Source organism: Canis lupus, chromosome 4 (genome assembly GCF_011100685.1).
Source record: "Canis lupus familiaris isolate Mischka breed German Shepherd chromosome 4, alternate assembly UU_Cfam_GSD_1.0, whole genome shotgun sequence".
Lineage (NCBI taxonomy): Eukaryota > Metazoa > Chordata > Mammalia > Carnivora > Canidae > Canis > Canis lupus.
In genome coordinates this window covers 71668751-71696367 of record NC_049225.1, presented here as the reverse complement: position 1 = coordinate 71696367, position 27617 = coordinate 71668751, and the positions used below count along the sequence as shown (strand labels likewise).

At 39.5% G+C, this 27617-nt stretch overlaps 1 long non-coding RNA gene across 3 annotated transcripts in view; it reads left to right on the top strand.

Annotated features, from left to right (window-relative positions):
- Positions 1-27617, top strand: part of LOC111095630 — a 116969-nt gene that overhangs the window by 76955 nt on the left and 12397 nt on the right. The window contains exons 2-4 of one of the 3 annotated variants that reach the window (XR_005358560.1): positions 8118-8183; positions 8783-8876; positions 9154-9300. The exons of 1 other annotated variant lie outside the window; for it this stretch is intronic. This is a non-coding gene — a long non-coding RNA (uncharacterized LOC111095630). The remainder of the gene's footprint in view (positions 1-8117; positions 8184-8782; positions 8877-9153; positions 9301-27617) is intronic. One more of the 3 variants, XR_005358559.1, reaches the window with a different exon arrangement.

Sequence of the window (27617 nt, the reverse complement as noted above, 5' to 3'; positions counted from 1 at the left end):
TAGTTATAAACAAAGGCAAAATGGCAGAATGATAAAGGAGAGGGAGAATGTAGAGACTTGGTGGGAACCTGGGCCCAGCTCCATGAGGACAATAAATAGCAGAAATTCTACCAGTCAGATTTTATCACTTTTTTGCAAGTCTGAATCTGAAACATAGGCTACCTTTTTCCTCAAATTGACACATATAATTTTATTAGTAAAATTTCAACTGATGCCTTGTGTTTGAGAACATGTGCAAACTTACTCTGAATCTTAAGCCTAAGTAGTTACATTTATGCTTTTTTGTCTCTTGACCTTTATTTTACACATATAAAAAATTAAAAGGCATATTGGGTTTAAGAAGAAGAACTGTAGGAGATTATTTAGGAACACCTAGCAGCCATGGCAACGTGCCTTTAAAAGGGGCATGTACTCTGCTAAAAAATATTCCACTTACAGGTAATGACATACATTTGCCAAACAGCCCCAAGCTAACCCAAGAAAGAATAGACAGATGGTTTGAGGCGTGTCAGGAATAGGATTTACAAAATAAGATTATGGTTATGCTGGAAAGTAACAGCAATCATTGTAAACAGATGGAACAGATTCACTTTTTGCCATGGGGCAGAGGAAGAAAGGGGTTTTGCATTGCTGCATGTGAATTAGAGTTGGCTCACCTTTATACATAGCTCTCAGGGTTTTGTAGATTTTGTAGGCACTTGTATAGGCCACATGACTGGGCCTCCAGTTGGGTATCTTTAGATCCAAAGCAGGAGAACTGCATTCTAGTTTGTGTGTTGGCCCTGTTTGGGTTGTATCTGGCATTATATTGACATCCTTTTCTATATGAACATAACTACCATACCCCTTGAACTATCAGTTGAGAAGATATCAGAGAGAGGCAGCCTGTGTATTTCTGAATTTGTATTTTTGGCTGCATGAATTAGATTTATAGCAGAGGAAAGAACAAAACACCTCCCATTTATAATTAGTTTGTAATTGCTCATTAGTCCATATCCTAGCTCTTCAAGGTGTAATGAATGAGTCTGCCTCTGCCATGAATTTAAAAATCTCAGATCTCTTCTTTTCAGTTCAACTAAGAATTTAGATAACGCTTCCTCCTGGTGGTATTTTGGCATTTTTCAGGGGAAAAGAAAGAGGGGTTGTCAATGGAAATTTGTTTTGATGATGACATAAGAGAAAGGTGGTCATAAAGGATGACTGGAAATCTCAGATCTTGGGACTCAGTTGAGGCTCCCTTGCCTGGTTAGAACTGTCCCTATGTAAGCAAAGGGTGGAATTTGGCCTTTAGTATACATTTCCATTAGTCCTAGAGTTTGACAGCTAGTTCTTAATGGTAGCCCGCCGCAGAACATGTGAAGCCTCCAAGTTGGCAGAGTTGATCTCTGACTAATGGGGAAAATTACCCAATGAGAATTAGTAATCTTGCATCACTGATCAAAATTCTTACATTACCTTTCATGTGGGTAACAGAACAAGACTTCCAAAAGGAGTTGAGACTGGTTTTAACATGGCCTGTTGGTCACTGAGACAGGAAATATTTAACATGAATCAGACTAATTTGGAATATTTTTGATTTGTCTTGATCTTGAGGTTTCCAGGTATTAGTATTATTGAACACTCATGTAGTCCTTTTATGTATTGAAAAATGCCCTCTCATCATTCCTGGATAGATACATTTGCCTTGATTTGGCTCTATCATGTTCTTTATTTGTACCAGATTTTTCAGTGTAACACTTTTGAAGGGGAGCAGTCTTTAATGTGACACTCAGAAAACCAGACCTGACCAACTATCCCAAAGAACGTTGCTGTCATCAGCTGAATTGATCTCAGGTGGATTCTGGAATGGAAGGATTAGCAATGACATAAAATGATCTAAATACAAATTACACAATGATGACCTTCTAGAAGGGGGCTTGACCCACAGTTACATGTGTCCTCAGAGTTGGGGCTTAGATATAATTTCCTTTGGGCTTTGGATGGCTTGAGGTGGTAAAAATGATTTAAAAATGTCAAGTTATACGGACATTGGAAGATGGCATAGTTTGAGAACAGATGTAGCAATGCGGGCAGTAAACTTGCCTTCCATATCACTCATGTCAGAAATTAAGTGAGGGTGCAGGATGGAGGTGACTCAGCTTTATCTTGTCTTTTTGGACTACATTGAGAAATCCTGCTTTTGTCCATTTGCTATTTTGTCTTTTGGTAATAATAATAACCGAGTAGAGGAAAATGTAGTTGTGGCTTTCTGACCCTTCTCTAACCAGGACAATAAATATAATGACAATAGTGAAGACACTCAGAGTGCGTCTTTATTTATCTCTCCATGGGAAGTCATAAGATTGAATAGGGCTTTCTTTCATTTAGTAGATTCCTCTGTGGGAATACCCCTTGGTATGGGAAGCCTGCTTCTTCTCCCTCTGCCTCTCTCTCTGTCTTTCATAAATAAAAAAAATCTTAAAAAAAAAAGGCTGAAATTTACAACCTTACAAAGTTGAAAAAACGGTTGACATCAAGCCAAGATCCTACCTAAGCAAACTTGAGAAGACAAAATTTGTCAAAGCTCTGTCATCTTTTTCAAGAATATTGCTCATTGTTCATTTAAAAAACAAAACAAAACAAAACATCCAGATACTCATATCCAAGCCATGTCAAACCCACAGGACCTGTCCTGGTCAGGGGCGCCATGTCTAACCCCAGGTAACTGGGGTATCCTGAGTAGACTGTAGGACTAGATGGGACTGTCTCTTCATTAGTTGTTTTTAAGGAATAGGTAAACTGTATACTTAAAATGAATTTTTCAGGACATAGGCTACACAATGTGTAGGTTAAATTATTACGAACCTAGTTCAGAATGGGAGTAAGACGAGTACCAGCAAAATGCTCTCCTTTCAACAAATCTTACTACGAAGTCTAAATTGCCATTTTGAACACCTGCATGATATACAGGAAGTGTGGTGCTGTGGGACCCTTCCCCTCTACACACACACACACACACACGCACGCACGCACACGCACTTACTTTAGCAGAGACTTATCCACTTAGTGAATCAAGATTTCTTAGGGGAGATTTCTGAGTGTTAAATCAGTGTGATTCATCACATGCAAACCAGGCTGCACACTAGAATTATCTGTGAATATTTCTTTTGGGGGAAAAAAAAGACCAGTTTCTCTGACCCCATACCAGACCCAAGTAAATCAGCATCTCAGGGCACTGAAAAAAAAAAAAAAAAAGTTCCTCAGGTGATTTTTAATGTGTGGCCAAAGTTGAGAACTATTTTCTAGTATAGTAGCTTGCTGAGATGGTTATATAGACACTCCCTCATCTCTTCCAGATAGCTGTAATTTTCCATTAGTTTTTCAGTTCCTTGAGGGGAGGGGCTGCCTTATATAGCTTTTGGTTTTCCAGAACATCCAGCTTTCAAGGAATAATTGTTTCATGAATGGCTCCACAACAGAATGAGCTCCCATTTCTAGTGTTGGCTCTTCCATTCATTAGCTGGGAAACCCAGGAGAAGAGTGTTCAGATAAAATATAGGATACTCAGTTATGTTTGAATTTTAGATGAACAATGAATAATTTTTTTAGTATGCATCCTTCCCATGCAGAGTTTGTATATGAATTTTTATTCGCTCAGTTTGGCCTCTTCTTCCTATGTCGTCTTGGTCTCAGATTATTTACTCATAAAATGAAGAATGCAATCTTCAGGGATTAACTGATTTCATTTGATAGAAAAAATTGTAAGAAATCAGAATCAATTTTAAATATGATGAATTTAAATTGAAGTATAGCAAATTCTTCCTTCCCATTTAGAATTTGCAAAACAGGTTCTTAAATGATGTGTCTGGGTATACATAATGTTGAAAAGACCAGCAGACATAGTTATTATAAAAGTGCTTTTTCTCCATTTAATGATGTTTATTTGAATTGCAAGGAGCTCTTTCAGGTTAACACCAAAATGTGTTCTTTTCAGTTTCTGTAAAGATTGGAGATATTTGATTTTGAAAAGCCCTCTCTCATCAGTTTCTTAATTTCAAAGTACACAGAGGGTCTCTAGTCCACTTAGTTGAGAACATTTTTTTTTTTTTTACAAGCAAATGGAAATTTTTGTATTTTTCAGATTAAGCTTCCTCATTGTGTATGTATGCTACATTTTTGTGTGTAAAATTTTGTCCCATTTCATCAGGTGATGCAACATATAACAACTTTTGGAGTTCTAATACTTTACAGTATTTATTATGTATTTATTAAGTTGTATTTGCACATTTGCAATTATCCAATGCTAAGATCAAGGGAATAAAATTTGCGTCCTAAGGCAATTTCTTTGTAAATTGAGGAATCATTAAAATTGGAATTTCCAAATGAATTTTTCCATGTCTTAAACTTCATGGAATGGAATAATGAGTCAGATGTCCGGGAAAGTAATTAGCAGTGTTCTTTTAAAAACAATCACAATGTCTGTAAGGCAAAGACATTCCTACTTTCACCCAACATTAATTTAATAATGTGGGGTCAGGAAAGCATTCAAAGCCTGGTGGAGGTGGACTCTTTAAGGTCACCAGATGGAAATTTGAGGAGTTTTTCAGCGAAAACTGAAATTGTGTGAATTTTATAATATGGTCAACATTAAAACCAGGGGAAATATTAAACTGTGAAGGTTTACAAAATGAGTGTTGTAATATCTAAAAGAATCTGCCATTTTAATGTGATTTTAATGGGAAGGTCAAATGGTCAAAATAGAGGTCATTGAAATCTACCAGATTGGGATTTCTTTCCTGTTCTCCAGTCTCTCTTCTAGAGAAACTATCAGGGAGCACCTAGAAACAATCCAGGGGTATGCACTTTCTGTTTACTCTTACTCTGGTTGGTATCCTCAGTGGACAATTTATATACCAACTTTCTCATTTTCGTTTTCCTCTCCCTGACGTTCCTTGGGACCAGGCACCACACTAGACTGCGACAAATCCTGCCCCTCTTGTGGCAGGTCAATAAGCTTCTCAAAAGATTCTCATCCTTGCTAATTGTTTTGATTTTAGTAACTGTAGTTCCAATGAATTCTACTCCAAAACGCATGCAATGGTGATGTGCTAAGCCTTATGCCAGACATTTTATATGCATTATCTCTTTTGATCTTCCGAACAATCTTATGATGTAGGCATAATTATTTTGAATTAACAGATGAGAATTCTGAGGTCTTTAGAAGTTAAGTACTTCCCCAGAGCCACATGAGTATCAAATGGCACTAGTAGAATTTGAACCCGGGGCTCTGGAGTTTTTGACCACCATGTTATAGTAAGATGCTAGTTTTGTAATAAAAGTGACATAATCTTTTAAACAATAATGACTGTTATAGCAACATTTACTTAATACTTACAGTGTGTCAGGTATTATAGTAGGTGTTTTATTAATCCTCTCCTTTGTACCACGGTTAAGTAAGATTGTATCTATGCTACAGATAGGTGAGTAAGATTAGAAGTATAACTTTTTCAAAGTCACACAGCTGAAAAGAAGCAGACTCAGAAACCCAGACCAGAAGTATTTATGCTAGACCCTCATGCTCTTCTCTCTTCATCCCTCCTTTTTGGGAATCTTCTAGCTATTGCCAGCAATAGTCTAGAATGGTTTGAATCCAAAAGCCTATTTCTACACTACTGGCCTTCTGTCTGCCTTCCTCCTTCCCTTTCTACCTGAGGCTGGACTGCAGCCATGCAGAGATAGTGCTTGCTTTATTGAATGTGGCACTAATGCTGCCTGTCCTGAAATACACTGGAATTGGATATCCAAGATGGCATTAGCTGCCCTTGAAATGAAGCAGTCTTTCTTTTGGACTCCTTGAGTGAGGCCATTGTTACCAGTGAAGACATGCTCAAAGGCCATGCTAATGGAAAAATGCTCACCCTTATTGCAGCTGATGTTAATGACACAGTTGAAATTGTTTTATGGAAATATCAAGTCAAAGGTTTGATCCTGAAGGAAGGAATTTGGTCTTCACAAAAGAAAAATGGTTTAGCAAGTGGCATCTAAAGATAATGTGATTCTTACAAACTTGGTTGGTAAAGGTGGGACACATAGGAGAAGATATAGGGTATGGTGACCATATGCCCTGGTTTTATGCCTGTTTTAGCTCAACATAATTAGTAATCAGCATCCACTTTTACTCTCAAAAGTGTCATGATTTGAAAAATTTTACGAGTGCCCTATATAAGAGGCAAAATGTAAATGCTGTCAGGTTTGTTCATCCATTTATTTATTCACTCAACAAATATTTATTGAGTGCCTACCTACTCTGCTCCAAACAGTATACTAAGGAAGTAAAACAGGTAAGGTTCCTTTCCTCACTGGATATGAAAATCTAGCAAAGAAAGAAATACATTTTTACAAGTTGTGGTAGGAATTAGGGAAAAAATGTCTGTGAAAAAGAACACAGTGTCTTCTCTGGGGAAATCTAATCATGGGGGACTTGAAGAAACAAGAGGAGTCAGCCACGGGTTATGTGAATGGGAGTCAGACTGAAGAACTTGAAGGAACGCCTTCAGGTATGATAGAACTAAGTATGTTCCAGGAGCTAGAAGGATTGAGAGTTAGGGTCCAACTGTGGGAATGAGGGGAGGTTTTTAGGGGGAAGGGGAGAGGATTATTAGCAAAATCTTGGAAGATACTTAGGGGACAGGTGTTCTGCTGAGCCAGGTCCATGGTGGGTTTGTTGAGCAACAGTAGTGTTCGTTGGGTTAGTCTATGAGATCCTATGAAAAAGTAATGGGAGAACACACTTGGAATCTGGGCTGGGGCTGGAACAAGAAGTTGCAATATGTAGTTTCCGGTTTGGTTTGATGCTTCTTAGTAGGTGGCCAGGATTTGAAGTCATGCCTATGCTGAGTCTTAAACCTTGCTACCTATTTTTTATGCTCATGATCTGACTGGCTAATTAACAATTAAAAGAACTAAGCTATTGCTTTTGTGATAGAAATCAATAGGTTTTTTCCACATGGAAGAAGTGTTTCATCTAAAATTGGAGGTCAGAATAGGAGGTTATGGGGGACATGCCAAAGTATAGTCTGTTTTAATGAAAATAATGCAATTTGACTACACTTTAACATATGAGAAACTATTGTGTCATGGGTGCTCAATTCTGATACTACCTCTCCCCCATCTCTTCCCTTTTCCCCCAGCTCTCATCTTCAAATTGCATGGGGATTTTTGAACCAAATTTCTAATAAATAGGCTCTAAGAGAACATTACAACTGCATTTCAGATAACTGGTAAATACATGTAGAGTTACACTAAGGCTCAGATTTATGAATTGAGATGCCAACTTATTTCTTAGAGCTAGCTGATATTTAGGAAGAAATGCAGATGGTAGAAATACCATCTGAAGTATGCTAGAGCTAGTGACTGCTTCACTCCTTCCTTCCCTATTTGCAAGGTCCTCCCTCCACTAACCCATGTGGTGCCATGTTGCAAGCTCAAAAAGGGACCTCTCCCTCCAGGCAGAAGCAGCCATGTGCCAGAATGTACAATGGACAAAAGAAGTGTGAGCTGCATGTCAGCCTCTAGTCATCCTCTTGGCTGGGTGCCATTGTGCGGTGAACAACCTGTACAGTGATACATAGTTTCCCCAATCACTATTGCTGTGGTTCCAAACATTCAGAAGATGAAAATAGCAATGGGCCTGATTTGGCAGAGAAAGGAAAGAAAACTGTTGAGATCAATAAAAGGTCTAATTGCTTATGAATCCTTGAGTTTAACCACTTTGGTTTTGGTTTCTTGTATCATACTTTCTTTGATTTGCTCTTTGACCTCACTGATATGTTCTTGTTGGGGGGGAAATGTTCAAGTGTTCTTCCCCAAGGCAATATTTTTTTAAACATAACTAAATTGGAAAAATAAGTAAACTTTGTTCAGCTCACAGTAATTACATTTATGTTTTATTCATGTGTATAGAGCTCCTGGGGAGTCCACTCCTGGAAACCTGTTAGAAAAATAAGTTTTCCACTTCTATGTTTTGGTGGATAATTCTTGTTCAATCCTCTTTCTGTGTGAAGCACAAAATAGAATTCAGCAGTCTGTTCTGTGCTACCACTCTCTTGACAAGATGTTCACCTTGTCTGTAATTCCAGTAGAAAGTCATTCAGTGTCCTGTGTGGCTCAACATACATCTCCTTCAGATGATGCTCAGTGTAGAGGTAAGTGCTCAAGCAATGCACAACTGAAAAACCCCTCATCTGATTTCTCTCTGGGCTCTCATGTGAATAGAAAAGATTTGACTCCAAAATATGGTACCAGAGTAGCATTCTGATTGGCTATCATACTTGCATTTGTAGAGACTTGTAATACAGAAGTTAGGGTATTTTCCCTCTTAACCCATGTTTATAAATAGTAGCCTGACACCCCCAGGCAGGGGTGTTATAGGGAAGGATTATTGCACTTTTTTAGGGGCTTTCAGTCATTCTAATTTTGGAGACATACCTTACAACATACAGGAGGTATGCAGGAATCAGTGCTCAGAAATGCCCTGGCTGACATGTCTTCTGGCTTAATTATAGCAATGCACATCCACAACATCACTGTCTTGAATTATTCCCATAGCAGTGTTTACACACTGCTCTGCCTTGGGTTTCTAGGCAATTCAGCCCAGAGATGTGTTACTGATATACTGTACAGTAATTACTACTTGGATTCAGTTGTCCTACCAGTAGATTTATTTGAACTCTTTGGAGTTCTTAATACAATTATTTAGAAGTCCTAGTGCTTAAATTCTAATCTGGTGTTTTTCAAATTATAGGTTGAAATCCATTAATGAATTTGAAATCAACTTAATGGGTCATTACCAGCATTTTGGGAAGAAATGACATTAAATAGAATAGCACATAATAAAGGTTAGGATTATTGCTTGAAATTTTCTCTATATTCCATCCAAGTTATATTTTATCTAAGACATACAATTTTTCAATTACAAATCTCTGAAATCATGATGAGTTTTACTATGAACAATTTTTTTTTGTTCTTGTTTAGTGGTAAAGTTATGGTGTATCTTGCAATTGATGACAACTTAAATTCGGTATCATGTGTATTGGGTTTTCAGTGTAAACTATTTTTCTTCCTGTGGGTCATGGTTGAGAGCTTAAAGCTTTTGATTTAACCTATCCTTTCCAGGTTTTCTTTTCTACTGGAAGTTGGATGGTTGTTGGTCTCTTGCTGTCTGGAGACTTTATGCAGAATTTTTGAGCCTCCAAGTATTGCCTCATTCCTGATGAAGAATGGTTGTCCTCCCCCAACAAGGAAGTATGCGTTCCCAAACTGGTGAGCTCTAATGTAGTCTCTCTTTGGATTTTGAAGATGATTCAGCCAAGAAAATGAACAGTGTCAAGGATCTTGAGTAATGGGGATTCTCTGGTTTAACCCTCCAGTCTACTGTTCATACCAGTGAGTGCTTCCTGAAAGAGATTCTTGGTGATCTTGGAGGTGGCAGATGAGGCTGCTCCTAGATATTGCTTCCGTGGATGCTACCTCCTAAGTCTTCCTGTGGTTTCTGTCATTAGCCAGGGCTTCCTGTGGCCACTCTCAACAGTAAGGGTTCACCAGTGCAGTGGTCTTTTAAGGTCTTTGACGTTTTTCAGGTCTCAGGTGATCAGCCTCTTTTTCAGGCTGACAGCTCAGTGGGATTCCCAGCACCATTTACAGAGCTCAAGTCACAGAGTCCTCAGTTCCCTTTCTGTGCTGAATATCTGGAAAGCTCCTAGCCATTCATCTCTGTTAAAGAAAGACATAACTTTTGCCAGTTTGTGTCTTTTATTAAGTGTTCAAGCTATATTTTTATGTAACCATGAATAGGCAATATGTACAAATGGTTTAAAATCAGAAGTTGCAGGGGCACCTGGGTGGCTCAGTTGGTTAAGTGACTGACCCTTGGTTTTAGCTCAGGTCATGATCTCAGGGTCATGGAATTGAGCTTGTGTGGGGCTCCCTGCTCAGTGAGGAATCTGCTTGAAGATTTCTCTCTCTGTCCTGCCCCACCCCCACTGCTCACACTCATGTGCGCCCTAATAAATAAATGACTCTTTTTTCAAAATTCAGAAGTTGTAGAAGGATACATATATATCTCTCTATATATAGATTCTTGCTTACTGTCTCTCTTTGACAATACCAAAAGTTGGCAGTTATGTGAAGCAACTAACTGGAATGCTCATACACAGATGGTGCTAGTGTAAATTGGTACAAACACTTGGAAAAGCTGCTTGGAAATATCTACTAACATCAGAATACCCTTACTTGGGATCTAGCTATTCCTCAGTACTTGTAAGATCACCAGGAGACTCCCAGAATACTACCAGAATACTTCCAGCAGCTTTGATTCATTATATTCCCAAACTGAAAACAACTGAATGTCTATCGACAGTAGTAGTTATACAAACTGTCGTATATTCATTTACCTAATGGAACACTATATGGTAATGAAAAAGAACTGCCATATGAAAAACAATGTGGATGAATCTCATCAAAATAATATTCAGTGAAAGGGATCCCTGGGTGGCGCAGCGGTTTGGCGCCTGCCTTTGGCCCAGGGCGTGATCCTGGAGACCCGGGATCGAATCCCACGTCGGGCTCCCGGCATGGAGCCTGCTTCTCCCTCTGCCTGTGTCTCTGCACCTCTCTCTCTCTCTCTGTGTGACTATCATAAATAAATAAAAATTAAAAAAAATAATAATATTCAGTGAAAGAAGCCAGACACAAAAAGTTATATACTGTATGAATCCATTTATACAGTGCTTATCTTGGGAGGCTGGGTATTGACTAGGTAGGAGCAGGGGTATCTTCTGGGGTTCTAGGAATGTTCTGTATTTCGATTATTTGTTTATATGGGTAGATACATATGTAAAAAATTCATTGAGCTATTCACTTAAGATTTACATATTTTACCTCAATTGAATAGTAAATAATTTTAAGAAACCACACCCATATTTTTTAAAGCCTCTCTTCCCTCTTTTGATCCTCCAAGTTCTCTTCAGAGAAAACCAATGTTACCAGTATTTTTGGTGAATACTTTCAAGGGTATTTTATGCAGGTCCAGGCAAATACACACATATGTACATGCATGAATACTTATATGTGTGTGAATTATTCTCTACCTTGGACAAAGGAGACTATGATAAATAGAAATGATGGTAGAAGTTGTCAACCAATGAAGTCTGCTTTCTGTTGATTATGGCAGTGTTAGGACAATGTCACCCTGGAACTAGCATCAGAGAAAGTTTAGACTTAAAATTGATCGGTAATTAAAAAACAAAAATTGTTTCAGAAATTTGTAATTGTCCAGTTCTAGTTGAATGGTTTATGTCTGTTATTCTTAAAGTTGAAGTATTTATTAAGTAGTAGGAGATTTAAGACTATTTTCAAACTTCCTGAGCCTAGAGACTGGAGGTTCAAGTTCACTTTTCAAGTTTAAATGAATGTCATTAAGTCTTCAGTCAAATATATTTTCTTGAGCATGTGCTGTCTCATTGTGTGCTCACCTGGCCTTTCTTCTGTGTATGTGGTGGGGGAAGGACTCTCCTTCTCTTCTTACAGGGCCACCAGTCCTATGGGATTAGATCCCTACCCTAATGACCTCATTTAACCTTAACTACCTTCTTTAAAGGTACTATCTCCAAATATAGTCACATTGGGGGTTAGAGCTTCAACTTATGAATTTGGGGGAGGCACAAGTCAGCTCATAGCATTTACTAAACTTCCTCATCTGTAAAATAAGGACAATAATACTTGTCTCATTGGGTTATTGGGAGGATTGAAAGACTATCCTGATATGTCAAAGGTGTCTGATGTTTGTTTTCTTTCATTTTTAAACCTTTTTCTTTTGGAGAGAAAATAATAAAAGTGAAGAATGTCATGACTCCATGGTTATATGTGGTTCTAGTGATAGAATCCTAGAGCCAAATGGTCCCATACAAGTGAAATGACTTGTGCAAGGTCACCTATTAAGCAAGTTACAGAAACTGGGCCAAACCTTAGGTCTCAGAACCATTAGGTCTGTGTTACACTACACTGTGTGACACTACACTGTGTGACTTATTTTGCTCAGAGTTGACAAGAGTGGATGGACTGCTCAGCAGGCTTAGATTTGTCTTGGATATTTAACAGCAATGCCGCCCCCAGAAACATGCGGGCATTATGGGCTGAGTGGAACGCTATGTGCCCTGTGTAAAGCTATCCTTTCATTGGATTAATGAGCTGGACAGCCTCTTTTGCTATGCACAGGTCTGGCCTCACAGTATCTAGTTTCAGAAGAGCATGATTGGCCAGCATGCAGGTCAGGGAGAAAAGGTTCTGTGGGGGTCACTAGTGCCCTTGGGGAGAGGGGATCGTGCTTTTCACTGGGAAGGAGGCTCTGTACCAACTGCATTCAAAAGTGCACCAGCTCAGGCAGCTGAAATAATTTGCTCTCTAAGGGATTTGGGTTTTGAGGGACAATATCTGTGATTGAATAACTCTCCAACTGAAGTTTTCATGGCTCCAATTACTCTGATCATTTCAGCCTGCATAAACATTCTTTCTCTAACCTTGGGTGGCTGGATACATAATCCCAAACTGACTGGTGAGAGGGTGGAGAATGTGCTGTTTCCCAATTGATAGAATTTAGGGGACAATGGCTGGGGCCTAGCAGAGTGGCTCTGTGCCTGAACTCCCACCATTAGCAATGGATTCTTTTGTGTGTTGAAGGCTTTGGGGTCATTATGATCCCTCTTTGAGACTTCAGAACCACTATGTAGGATGGGAGGAAGCAGAGCTTTGTGAGTCTAGATTATCAGGCAGGTATCAGACCCTGTGGAAGGGTGACCCAGAGTAGACTGAGAAATGTTGTAGCTGATAGGCAACCAACCATGAGTTCATGAAACCCCCTTGATCTGCAAGGAAACCAAAGTAAAAAGACTTCTGCATCTGGTTACGGCAGAACCAAATCAGATACCCAGACTTTTGACTTCTGCTTCATCCTATTTATTTAGCATAAACAGTGATGAAGAAAATAGACTGGCTGTAGAAGGGTGAGCCCCAGAACATAGAAAATGGGAAGGACAAATTCTAACTGGTTCCCAGGAATGCCTAAACCCATACTGGTATCTGAATTCATGCAGGAAATCCTCTCTTACAGAGTCCTATCCCTAAATTCATTCATATGTTCAATTCTTGAATCATGGGGCTTGTTTTTCCATGGAAATAATAGTTGAAATGTTTCAAATGGTGAATTAGATTCCCTGAGATCTGTGTACGAATACCTATTTAATGGAATACCTGAAGCATAGTATTAATAGGAGTATTTCAATTAATCCTACTCAACACTTGTTACATTATTACTTCTATGGGAATATAATATAGAATAAATTTTAGATCAGGTAGGAAGAAAGGCACCTCTCACATAGGGCAGGGGTGGCTCTCCTGAAACACAATGTGGAGATTGGGATAGGGCACAAACTAGGAAGGGTGGGCAGGAGGGCAGCCATCCTCTTTGACCCTCAGCTCTAAAATAAAAACAGGGCAGCCCAGTGGTTTAGTGCTACCTTCAGCCCGGGGCGTGATCCTGGGATCAAGTCCCATGTCGAGCTCCCTGCATGGAGCCTGCTTCTCCCTCTGCCTGTGTCTCTGCCTCTCTCTCTGTGTCTCTCATGAATAAATAAATAAAATTTTTAAAAATAAAATAAAAACAGTAGGAATAATCTCACCTTGCCTGCTTCATAAGTTTGAGTGAATGACTGAGTAAAATAGTAGATGGGAAAATGCTTTGGAAAAAAATTAAGAAAATATTTATCTAAGTAAAATAAGCCCTTTATAGGTTAGTAACTCCCTAGATGGTTTGCTGGGGTAGTTGAGGGGAGTGGTAAGGTGGTGGTAGTGCTATGGTGCTATGTTCAGGCCTCATGTATCAGCAGTAATGATAATATAACAACAGTAGTTATGGTAAACTAATGTTCACAGAGACCTTTCTAGGTGCCAGACATGGTCCTGGGTGCTTTGTAATACTAATTTATCATACCCATTATAATAATGGTTCATGGTAATGTATTAACTTGCTGGGCTATGGTACCCAGATATTTAGTCACACTAGTCTAGATAATTGCTTTCTAGGTACTTTTTGGATGAGGTTAAATTTAAATCAGTAGACTATGAAGCAGAGTGATGGGCCATAATGTGATGGGCCTCGTCCAATCAGTTGAAGGAGAAATTTTGCCTCCAGACTGTCCCCAAACTCAAACTCAAGCCTAGATAAACTCTTGCCTACAGATCTGCAGATCTGTTGATTTTGGACTTGCCAGCTTTAATAGTCATGTGAGCCAATTTCTTAGTTATTCATTCTCTCCATCTCTATGTGTATCACACACACACACAAACACACTAACATACACACATTTGGTTTCTCTGAAGGATCCTGACTAATAACCCAATTAACAGGGAAAGAAGTTAAAACATTTAACACAGAAATTTTCTTAAGCAGCTATGGCAGAGACCAGGTAATTGTTTACCAAACCATTTTTCATTTGCCTGAGGGCACACAGCTACACTGTATTTCCAACCTCCCCTGCAGATGGGTGAAACTGTAACTGAGTGCTGGTCCCTGGCTAGTGGGTGAAAGTGAGACACATACTCAGACCATAATCGCTCTTCCCTGACTTGCTAACTCCAGGGCTCTGGATGAAGACATGGATACAGTGAGCCTGAGTCCCTGCATGGAGCAGAGCCTCTTGGCCAAAAACGCATTGTAGAGTGACATGAAGTGAGCAGTAAACCTGTGTTTTGTTTAGTCTCTGAGATTTGGGGTCTGATGTTAAATATAGGACTTTTCCTGGCCAATATGGGTGTGTAGCTAAATTCAAATCTGGCCATCAGACTCCAGACTCTGAATGCTACATCTCTGTGCTGTTCAGGTGCCCTTTGCATTCATTAGTCAAGAGTTCAAAGTAGGGAATGTCTCCTTCACTTTTCCTGCCTGCTCCTAAAAAACCAAGGATGCCTGGAAGGCACAGAACACCTTATCCTGGAGCTAAATGTTAAGCAACACACTCTAGGGGCCTGAAGCTATGCAAGGAAAGTGAGAACCCTAGATACGTATGAGCAGGGAGCAGAGACAGATGTGCACAAAATGTGTGCTTGATCTCTTCCCTGATTTCCCTGGATGTGGCATTTGTCTTCCCCGAGCAGGGGAGCTCCTGGCTCTTCATGAACTAATAAGCTTGGTCTGTTTATATTGGAGTAGGCTGTGGAAATATACAGCATGTTCTGGCCAGTGCCAGCCATTCCTCACTCTGAGGGGCTTTTTCCAAGCTCAGTTCAACAAAGGAGGAAAGAGCTGCCCCAGTACTGCTCAAGGAGGCTGGCGCAAACACATTTTTCCACATAAATGCTGCCGTCTATAAACAAAATCAAGGTTCAGGGAGAGAGGGGGTGGCTTCGTCTGCCCTTTTCTCTGCAGTCTGGACTGCTGAGGCACTGGTACCTAGGCCAATAACCCTGTCTAGTCTGGGGCAGTTATACTTTTCGGATTTGTCGGGGATCAGAAAAACCTAAGTTTGGAAGGCAACAGACTGGGCTCTTATGATCAGATTCAAATGAATTGACCAAGTCTTTTCACCCCAGAGAACACAGAAATCCTGGGGGGGCGGAAACTATAAACTGAAAAGGGCTATATTGTTACACGAAGGCTTCCATCAAAGCCGCCCTAGGAACCCTGCGCACGTTAGGTTTTATATTTAAAGGTGACCTTGCCCACAAGCTCAGGTACAAAGCCTGAACCTCAAGGCATGTGTTATCTGGCTGAGTCTTTCTTTGAGAAGAATTTGTTTGGTTTAGGAAAACATGAATTTAAAATTAGGATAACAACTATGTGGGGTCAAAAGATTTTTTTGATAGGTATTTCACCTTTTAACTAGTGTCAGATTGTTTAATTTCAGCTTCTGTCTAGCCCAATCTTAAAAAAAAATTAGAACATGATTTTGTGCAGCCTGACCAGTTAATTTATTTTTACCGTATAGACCACTAACTACTTTTGTTTAAATGAAAGATTACAAGATTGGCATGACCCTCGTGCAAGGCTGATACACAGATCTGTGAAGTGTTCCATATTTAAAAAATTAAAAAGTCATTGCTTTCCTGTGGTTTAATAGAGCTCCAGTATTTTAAACCAGCATGTCAGATTTATGGGGATGGAGGTATGTGGTTTGATAAAGCCGCCTGTGGGTTTTCCCTGCCCTACCACACTTCCCCTTCTGTAAGAATCCCTGTTTTGTGGTGGATTGCTGGGCATCATCTGGAGCTTGAGACAGGTTTCTTGAGTCCAACAGAAAGCAGTTTGGGATGATACCAGGTAAATAGAGGTTTATTTATTTATATTATGAATTACCAGATTTGATGACAGGCTAGGAGACTAAGCTTGGGAATGATAAGAACCAAGGAAGCACCACAGACCGAAGAAGCAGGACGTAAGACACACATAGCAATGTCTCTGTCTCCCAGCAGGAACCAAGTGGCTGGGACATGACCACCACTGTTGCCTGTTGCAATGAAGATCACCTCTAGGTAGGCAGAATTCTGTAGAGGACCCAAGATTCCTGTCCCCTGTTACTGTAGAATATGAATCTAGGTATCGTGTGAAAGGATTTTCTGGGTATAAAGTCCAAATCAGTCGACCTTAACATGTGGAGATGATTGGGATGGGCCTGATCTAATCATGTGAGCTCTTTAAAGCAGAAGAGGAAGGCAGAACAGGAAGTAGAGAGATTCAAAGCATCAGAAGGGTGCTATGTGCCATTGCTGGCTTTGAAGATGGAGGGACCACAAAACAGCTGCAAGGAGCTGAAAGTGACCCCCTGCCAACAGCTAAAAAGGAAACAAGAAACTCAGTCCTGCAACTGCAAGGAACTGAATTCTAATAACAAGAATGAGCTTGGAAGAGGTGTCAGATGGGTACACAGCATCTTGTGAGATTTTGTGTCAGAGTTCTCCAGAGAAACAATCAATAGGATGTATATGTAGGTATATATAAGAGAAGGTTTATTATAGGAATTGTCTTGCATGATTATGGGGGCTGAGAAGTCCTATGAGCTACCGTCTACAAGCTAGAGAACCAGGAAATAATACTGTCTAAGTCCTGAGGCCTGAGAATCAGAAAGCTAATAGTATAAATGCTGGTCCAAGTATGAAGGGCCAAGAACCAGGAGCGCTTATGTCCAAAGGCAGGAGAAGATGGATGTCCCAGCCTAAGAGAGAGCAGATTTGCCCTTCCTCCACCACCTTTTTGTTTTATTTAGGCCCACAGTTGGATCATGCCTTCCCAGATTGGTGAGGGCCATCTCTTTTCCTTACTGATTCAGCTGCTAATCTTTTTCAGAAACACCCTCGCAGACACACCCAGAAATAATACTTTACCATTTATGTGGGCATCCCTTAGGCCAATCAAGTTGACATATAAAATTAGCCATCACAGACCATGAGTGAAGAACACAAGCACGACATCCCTGAATTCTGACCTACAGAATAATGAACAAATGCACATCAATTTAAGATGCTAAATTTGTGGCTATTTGCTATACAGCAATCAATAACTAATATACTGTGCCCCATGTTATTTGGGAGTTAAAAAGTCTGGGAGACAGTGTCCAATCAGGTGAGCTTAGACCACGTACAGGTCCCTGACTGTATCCTTGGGCAGATATTGTATGGATTGGTCATTTTCTTTGTAGTTGGAAGGCAGGCTCTACGAATTATCTCCTGCCTTGGCTACACACTGGAAAAGAACTGATTTCCAAAATGAAATCGAGGTGTGGTTAATAAGGGAATGGGAGCTAGGTAGCCCTGGCAAATATCTACCACAGAGTTTTTTTCTCAGTAAATGTTCTGGGGTATCTCCTCCTCAGCCTGCCAGTGGTCGCTTAATGGCCAGGTGTCAATCACACTTAAGTTCCCAACATCCCTTTTTGTTTGGGAACCTCTTACATAAAAATATGGATAATGTATTGTATCCTAAATGCCAGTGTTCCAGGACAGGCTTAGGTATGTTTAAGAGATGGAGTGGTACAATGAAAAGACTGTAAGTTTTGAAGTCTAGACAAGAGGATTTTAATCCTGGGTTTTCTGCTGTGTTATTTCAGACAATCAGTGATACCCCGTGGATTTAAATTGCTTCTCTGAAAACTGTGCTTTGTGATTATCTGTCTTAAATTCGCTCATTCATTTAATATTTACTGGAAGTTGAAATATGTCAGGTTCTAAGGATGTAGCAGTGAGCAAGGCTGGCAAGATCCTTGAAGTACATGGTTAACATTATAGAGATTAGGGAAAACCTCTCCAAAGAGGTAGTATTTGAGTTGAATTTAGGGATGTGAGACTGGGTCTACTATGAGATTATGAACAATGTGTTGATTTCCAGGCTGTTAAGCCATCATCATCATGGTGGGGCATATTCTAGGTATGGTCCATGGGCCATATCTGGCTTCTGGTTTTTATATGGCCCTTGGTCTAAGAATTGTTTTTATATTTTAAATGGTGATACATTTTCTAGGGTTGCGTAGAAAGTACCACAAACTGAGTGACTTAAACCCAGATTTATTTTCTCACATTTATGGAGGCTAAGTCCAAAATCAGGATGTCATCAGGGTTGTTTCCTCCTCAGGGCTATGAGGGAGGACATGTTCTATGCCTTACTCCTAGCTTGTGGTAAGCCTCAGGCATTCCTTGGTTTGTAGATAACGTTCTCCTGTGTTTCTCTCAATGTCCACATTTCCTCTTTCTATAAGGACACCAGCCTAATAATATCATCTTAACATGACTATCTCTCAAAGATCCTTTTTCCAAACAAGGCCACATTCTGAGGTGCTAGAGATTAGGACATCAATATATCTTCTCTGGAGAAGGGGAGGGAGTGGGACACAATTTAACCTATAACAAATGGCTACATTTAAAACAGTTATATGTAAGTACCAACATAATGCCTTCAATTTTGCCTCTCACCCCACGAAGCCTAAAATATTTGCTCTTTAGTAAAACAGTTCATCAACCCTGATCTAGACAGGTGGCTCTCAAATTTTAGGATGTGTCTGTCTCTGAGAGGGCCTCACTTCTAGAGTTTTGAGAATTTGTGAGTGATACTGATACTGTTAAGCTAGACAGTGGACCCCAGATGTGGGCTCTTAGATGTGCCACATCATCTAGGGAATTTGTTGTCGGTATAGGCTCCTGGTGATGCAGACTCAGTCAGAATCCCCAGTAATGAGGCCAGAGGTGATATTAAAATGCAACCAGGTCTATTGGTCTAGTTTAATTACCTTGGTCAGGAAGAGCAACTGACTGGATTATTCTTTTGTGATTCAATTGGTTGTTTGGGCCTCATCTGTCTGGGTTAGATCAGAGTGATTGGGGAATCCTGTTCTCCTTGTCAGGACTTGTGCAGAAAGGAAACATCATCAAGAAGTGTATATGGTCTAAATTCTTCAAGGCCAGAGACCTTTGTTTGGGCTGTTGCATAAATATTATTATCATTAAGTGGCTTGTCAGCAGCTCATGGCAAAAAAAGACATATTGACTACAAACTCAGTTGGAGCCAACAGTAATGTGGGACATCTGCTCAGAGACCTCAGGCCTCCTGGGCTGCTCTGAGAGTGGTTTACTATCCAGACCACAGAAGGTTAACAGTCCCATGTGCACTGGGCCCCATGTGCTGTGACTTCCTGGTCAATTAAACTTCAAGAGAGATACTGACATACTGGAATATTCCAAGGGAGGGAGATGAAGGGTCTGCAAATCACATTCAAGAAAGGAGTTGAAAGAGGGTTTATAAAATGGTGGCCTGCAGGCCCAATCCAGCCACAGACATGTTATGCTCAGTAATCCAGTGGTTAAAAATTTCTTGAAATTGAGTGCCTTTGGGCAAAGCACATACTTTGGCCAGTTCTACAACCTCACCACTTCTCAATTCTTTATGCCAGTCTCCTTTACAGGGATTTGTTACCTTCTTCCTCTCTGGGCTTTGCACTTTGAAAACTCTCAGAAGGAATAAAAATATATGGTCAGGTCACAGAAAGCTAAGGAGAGAGTATGAGCTATTTAAAAATGTCTAAAGATATATACTCACATATCCAGTGTCCATGGAGTACCCATGATGTGCCAGGTTCAATGTCAGGTGCTGGCAGTATAGCCATAACTAAGCGCAATGTGGCCCTTCTGAGAGCTAACGTTCTCTTATAAAAAAGACAGAAAACAATAGCAAATTTTTATAAGCACTTTGAAGGAAACAGCAAAGGTATAAGTAGATAACAATAAGGAACATCTTGGTTTGGATGCTGTGGTCAGGGAAGTTGCTGGCCACTCCAAAAGTGGGGAAAGACCTACCATGTGAAGAGGAAGTGCATCAATCCTGTTTTTCTTCCAAGGGTGGGTAAGTAATCCTGAGAGAGTATATGAAGGGAAGATTTTCTTTCATTAGAATAAAGAGAACTCTCCAATTTGAGCTCACCATCCATGAATTAAGCAGGCTTTCAAGGTAATGAAGTTCAAGACAATGGAAATGATAGAGCTGACCACAAATTCTCAGTAGGTGGAGCTATGAAGAAGGTGGTGTGGTTTCCAAAGAGATCCCTTGCAATTCTGAGATTCTCTGATGTGATATGATGACAATAGTGTGAAGCCACAGAAATCCTATTTTGGACCCAGAGAATATATAATCTATACTGGGATTATCTTCAAATTCTACAGGCAAACTAAGGAAGCAGATATGCTTGTTTCCAAAGGAACAGAGTAGGTAGGCTGTACAGATAGGATCTTGATATGGGAAAACCCTGAGGTATTAAACTCATGTTTAGAAAAGTGATCTGAAAGTCTGCTATTCCTATAATTATGTTCTTTTTAGGGAATGGGATTGGAAGTCACCTGGTGGCAGTTTCTATTATCCTTAAAAACTGTGTATCAGGATCCCTGAGTGGCTCAGTGGCTAAAGTGCCTGCCTTCAGCTCAGGGCGTGATCCTGAAGACCTGGGATAAGAGTCCCACATCAGGCTCCCTGCATGGAGCCTGCTTCTCTCTCTGCCTATGTCTCTGCCTCTCTCTGTGTGTCTCTCATGAATAAATAAATAAAATCTTAAAAAAAAAAAAAAAAAAAAAAAACCTGTATATTGAACTTTGTCCACAGTATGGAAAACCCAGGTAGCCATTCTGAGCCCTGTTGTTTGTATGGTTGTTTATTTTGTGGGTGCTAAGGGGCCAACCCAGAATCAGACCTCTGGGGTCATAAAATGAGACAGGATATGGTGGTTTCATTAGTATAAAAAATACCATCTGAGGTTCAGACATTCAGCCAAGGTGACACAGGGCTTGGTTGGTTGCTCAGCAAAATAAACACCTCTCTTTAAAAACTTCAGCTCCCACCTACTTCTGCTACCTTTTCTCAGGTAGCATAATGTTCCCCATTAGTAATAATTGCAGCCACTGGTTATGAGAGTTGTCTATGTGCCAGGCACTAAGTGCTTCCTATCTGTTATCTTCTGAACTTTAAAGTTCAGAGCAAACCTCTCTCCATTTTACTGATGAAGAAATTGGGGCCCAGAAAAGCAGAGATTCTAGTCCAAGTCACAGAGCAACTCAGGCATAGAGGATTTTTCTAGTTATCAGTTTTGAGGATAAATATATTTATATATTTGAGGGTTTTTCTAGTTATCAGTTTATTATCAACTAATAATTGAATTCTGTTTTGAAAGAGAATATACTGAGAGTTCCAATTACCCTTTAAAACTAACTTAGTGTCTCTGACACTGTGTTTAGTATCTTAATTCTTTTTTCTTTTTGTACTTTGGCTATTTTGTACTTTGTACTTTTGTACTTTGGCTTTAGTACTTTGACACTCCTTTGAATTTAGGTTTGCCTGGCTCCAGAGCCCAACTGTTTCCATCAGTTGCTACTCATTATGTTTGAGGCTAATCACTGGAACTAGATTTCACTATGATAAAAATGTTAAGAAACTTTCCTGGGGTTTGCTGACCATAAAAATAGATTGCTAAAGGAGGAATCTCTCAGGTTTTGTAAAACCTGTTCTATCTCTTGAAGAATCCTGTTCTACGTGTGTCTGTTTTCAAAGTAAACTTTGATATTTGCTTGGTTTTATATTACTTTTTTGTACTTCCTTGCATTGTGAAGTCACAGTATTTTGTATTTTTAAAAAAGATTTTATTTACTTATTTGTGTGTGAGAGAGAGAGAGTGCACGCATGAGTGGGGAGAGGGGTGTGGCAAAAGGAGAGGAAGAAGCAGGCTTGCCACTGAGCGGGGAGCCTGACGTAGGGTTCGATCCCAGGACCCCGAGATCATGACCTGAGCCAAAGGCAGATGCTTAATCGACTGAGCACCCGGGTGCCCCATGTGAAGTCATGTTTTTATAAGAAATTTGGTAATCTGGATACAGAATGAAGCCTACATTTAAGTGTATTTGTGTTTTTTTCATACGGTTAAGTGTTTTTGCTTTCAGGATTGTTTTCTTTTCCCTCTTTCCTTTATCGAGGAAATACTTCACACACAGCAAAGTGCCCAGATCTAAGTGTACAGTTTAATGAGTTTTGATAAATGTATGTACTCCTTCCTAACCATTAATTTTCATTTTCCTGAAAGGTGTTGGATGCCACTTTCTAGTCCATTCCCTCATTCCCCCAGAGGCAAACCCTGTTCTGATTTCTATCTTCATATATTAATTTGGTCTGTACTTGGTCTTAATATAAGTGAAATAAGATGGCATATATTCTTTTGCCTTTAGCTTCTGTTATTCAGTGTATTCATCTAAATTGTCACAAGTATCTTTAGTTCTTTTTTTTTTTTTTTTTAGTGCTGACTAGAAATCCACTGTATTAAATATACTACAGTTGACTTATTCTTTTGGATGGACATCTGGTTTGTTGACAGTTTTTAGCACTTATGAATGAAGCTTCTATGGACATTTGTATACAAGTCTTTTTGTAGGCATATGCTTTCATTTCTCTTAAATATATTTCTAGGAGTGGAATGACATCATAAGGTAGGATATGTTGAACTTTCTAAAAACCTGTCAGATTGTTTTCCAAAGTGATGATATGTTTATGCTTCCATAAGTAATGTGTGAGAATTCTAGCTACTTCACATCCTCACCAAAACTTGATATGGTCGATCTAATTTTAGCTAGATAGTGGTATCGCATTATGGCTTCAACTTATATTTTCCTGATAACCTATGATGTTAAACAGCTTTTCATGTGCTTGTTGGGTACTCTGTACATTCTGTTGGAGGATTTCCATTTGCATCTTTCCCTTCTTTTTAATTTGCTTATTTTTTAAGTTACTGATTTATAGAACTTCTTTATATATCCTAGAAATGAATCTGTTTATATATCCATGTATTGTAAATATGTTCTCATAGTCAGTAGCTTGCCTTTTTTCACTTTAATGGTTTCTTTTATGGTTTCAGGTCTCATATTTAGGTCTTTAATCCATTTTGAGTTTATCCTTGTGTGTGATATAAGAAAGTGGTCCAGTTTCATTTTTTTGCAGGTAAGTGTCTAGTTTTCCCAGCACCATTTGTTGCAGAGGCTGTCTTTTCCCATACAATTAATTGATTTTTATATATTGCCATTGTATACTGTGACCTTGGAAATTCATTCAGTAACCCTAAGTAGTTTTTGTTTGTTGATTCCTTTGGATTTTCTATATATGTAATTATATTGTCAGAAACATAGATAGTTTATTTCTTCCTCATCAATCCTTATGCCTTTTTTATTTTATTTTATTTATTTATTTATGAGAGACACAGAGAGAGCCAGAGACATAGGCAGAGGGACTTGATCCTAGGATTCCAGGATCACAACCTGATCTAAGGGCAGACATTCAACCACTGAGCCACCCAGGTGTCCCAATCTTTATGCCTTTTATTCTTTGTTTCAAATCATTTCTTTTTGAAGGGAGGGGCAAGATGGCAGAAGAGTAGGGTCTCCAAATCACCTGTCTCCACCAAATTACCTAGAAAACCTTCAAATTATCCTGAAAATCTATGAATTCGGCCTGAGAATTAAAGAGAGAACACCTGGAATGCTACAGTGAGAAGAGTTCGCGCTTCTATCAAGTACAACTTACTTTTGGCCACTCTGCACTGAGCAAAATGACTAGAAGGAAAACCTCACCTCAAAAGAAAGAATCAGAAACAGTCCTCTCTCCCACAGAGTTACAAAATCTGGATTACAATTCAATGTCAGAAAACCAATTCAGAAGCACTATTATACAGCTACTGGTGGCTCTAGAAAAAAGCATAAAGGACTCAAGAGACTTCATGACTGCAGAATTTAGAGCTAATCAGGCAGAAATTAAAAATCAATTGAATGAGATGCAATCCAAACTAGAAGTCCTAACGACGAGGGTTAACGAGGTGGAAGAACGAGTGAGTGACCTAGAAGACAAGTTGATAGCAAAGAGGGAAACTGAGGAAAAAAGAGACAAACAATTAAAAGACCATGAAGATAGAATAAGGGAAATAAACGACAGCCTGAGGAAGAAAAACCTATGTTTAATTGGTGTTCCCGAGGGTGCCGAAAGGGCCAGAGGGCCAGAATATGTATTTGAACAAATTCTAGCTGAAAACTTTCCTAACCTGGGAAGGGAAACAGGCATTCAGATCCAGGAAATAGAGAGATCCCCCCCTAAAATCAATAAAAACCGTTCAACACCTCGACATTTAATAGTGAAGCTTGCAAATTCCAAAGATAAAGAGAAGATCCTTAAAGCAGCAAGAGACAAGAAATCCCTGACTTTTATGGGGAGGAGTATTAGGGTAACAGCAGACCTCTCCACAGAGACCTGGCAGGCCAGAAAGGGCTGGCAGGATATATTCAGGGTCCTAAATGAGAAGAACATGCAACCAAGAATACTTTATCCAGCAAGGCTCTCATTCAGAATGGAAGGAGAGATAAAGAGCTTCCAAGACAGGCAGCAACTAAAAGAATATGTGACCTCCAAACCAGCTCTGCAAGAAATTTTAAGGGGGACTCTTAAAATTCCCCTTTAAGAAGAAGTTCAGTGGAACATTCCACAAAAACAAGGACTGAATAGTTATCATGATGACACTAAATTCATATCTCTCAATAGTAACTCTGAATGTGAATGTGAACGGGCTTAATGACCCCATCAAAGGGCTCAGGGTTTCAGACTGGATAAAAAAGCAGGACCCATCTATTTGCTGTCTACAAGAGACTCATTTTAGACACAAGGACACCTACAGCCTGAAAATAAAAGGTTGGAGAACCATTTACCATTCGAATGGTCCTCAAAAGAAAGCAGGAGTAGCCTTCCTTATATCAGATAAACTAAAATTTACCCCGAAGACTGTAGTGAGAGATGAAGAGGGACACTATATCATACTTAAAGGATCTATTCAACAAGAGGACTTAACAATCCTCAATATATATGCCCCGAATGTGGGAGCTGCCAAATATATAAATCAATTATTAACCAAAGTGAAGAAATACTTAGATAATAATACACTTATACTTGGTGACTTCAATCTAGCTCTTTCTATACTCGATAGGTCTTCTAAGCACAACATCTCCAAAGAAACGAGAGCTTTAAATGATACACTGGACCAGATGGATTTCACAGATATCTACAGAACTTTACATCCAAACTCAACTGAATACACATTCTTCTCAAGTGCACATGGAACTTTCTCCAGAATAGACCACATATTGGGTCACAAATCGGGTCTGAACCGATACCAAAAGATTGGGATCGTCCCCTGCATATTCTCAGACCATAATGCCTTGAAATTAGAACTAAATCACAACAAGAAGTTTGGAAGGACCTCAAACACGTGGAGGTTAAGGACCATCCTGCTAAAAGATGAAAGGGTCAACCAGGAAATTAAGGAAGAGTTAAAAACATTCATGGAAACTAATGAGAATGAAGATACAACCATCCAAAATCTTTGGGATGCAGCAAAAGCAGTCCTAAGGGGGAAATACATCACAATACAAGCATCCATTCAAAAACTGGAAAGGACTCAAATACAAAAGCTAACCTTACACATAAAGGAGCTAGAGAAAAAACAGCAAGTAGATCCTACACCCAAGAGAAGAAGGGAGTTAATAAAGATTCGAGCAGAACTCAACGAAATCGAGACCAGAAGAACTGTGGAACAGATCAACAGAACCAGGAGTTGGTTCTTTGAAAGAATTAATAAGATAGATAAACCATTAGCCAGCCTTATTAAAAAGAAGAGAGAGAAGACTCAAATTAATAAAATCATGAATGAGAAAGGAGAGATCACTACCAACACCAAGGAAATACAAACGATTTTAAAAACATATTATGAACAGCTATACGCCAATAAATTAGGCAATCTAGGAGAAATGGACGCATTCCTGGAAAGCCACAAACTACCAAAACTGGAACAGGAAGAAATAGAAAACCTTAACAGGCCAATAACCAGGGAGGAAATTGAAGCAGTCATCAAAAACCTCCCAAGACACAAGAGTCCAGGGCCAGATGGCTTCCCTGGGGAATTTTATCAAACGTTTAAAGAAGAAACCATACCTATTCTCCTAAAGCTGTTTGGAAAGATAGAAAGAGATGGAGTACTTCCAAATTCGTTCTATGAGGCCAGCATCACCTTAATTCCAAAACCAGACAAAGACCCCACCAAAAAGGAGAATTACAGACCAATATCCCTGATGAACATGGATGCAAAAATTCTCAACAAGATACTGGCCAATAGGATCCAACAGTACATTAAGAAAATTATTCACCATGACCAAGTAGGATTTATCCCTGGGACACAAGGCTGGTTCAACACCCGTAAAACAATCAATGTGATTCATCATATCAGCAAGAGAAAAACCGAGAACCATATGATCCTCTCATTAGATGCAGAGAAAGCATTTGACAAAATACAGCATCCATTCCTGATCAAAACTCTTCAGAGTGTAGGGATAGAGAGAACATTCCTCGACATCTTAAAAGCCATCTATGAAAAGCCCACAGCAAATATCATTCTCAATGGGGAAGCACTGGGAGCCTTTCCCCTAAGATCAGGAACAAGACAGGGATGTCCACTCTCACCACTGCTGTTCAACATAGTACTGGAAGTCCTAGCCTCAGCAATCAGACAACAAAAAGACATTAAAGGCATTCAAATTGGCAAAGAAGAAGTCAAACTCTCCCTCTTTGCCGATGACATGATACTCTACATAGAAAACCCAAAAGTCTCCACCCCAAGATTGCTAGAACTCATACAGCAATTCGGTAGCGTGGCAGGATACAAAATCAATGCCCAGAAATCAATGGCATTTCTATACACTAACAATGAGACTGAAGAAAGAGAAATTAAGGAGTCAATCCCATTTACAATTGCACCCAAAAGCATAAGATACCTAGGAATAAACCTAACCAAAGATGTAAAGGATCTATACCCTCAAAACTATAGAACACTTCTGAAAGAAATTGAGGAAGACACAAAGAGATGGAAAAATATTCCATGCTCATGGATTGGCAGAATTAATATTGTGAAAATGTCAATGTTACCCAGGGCAATATACACGTTTAATGCAATCCCTATCAAAATACCATGGACTTTCTTCAGAGAGTT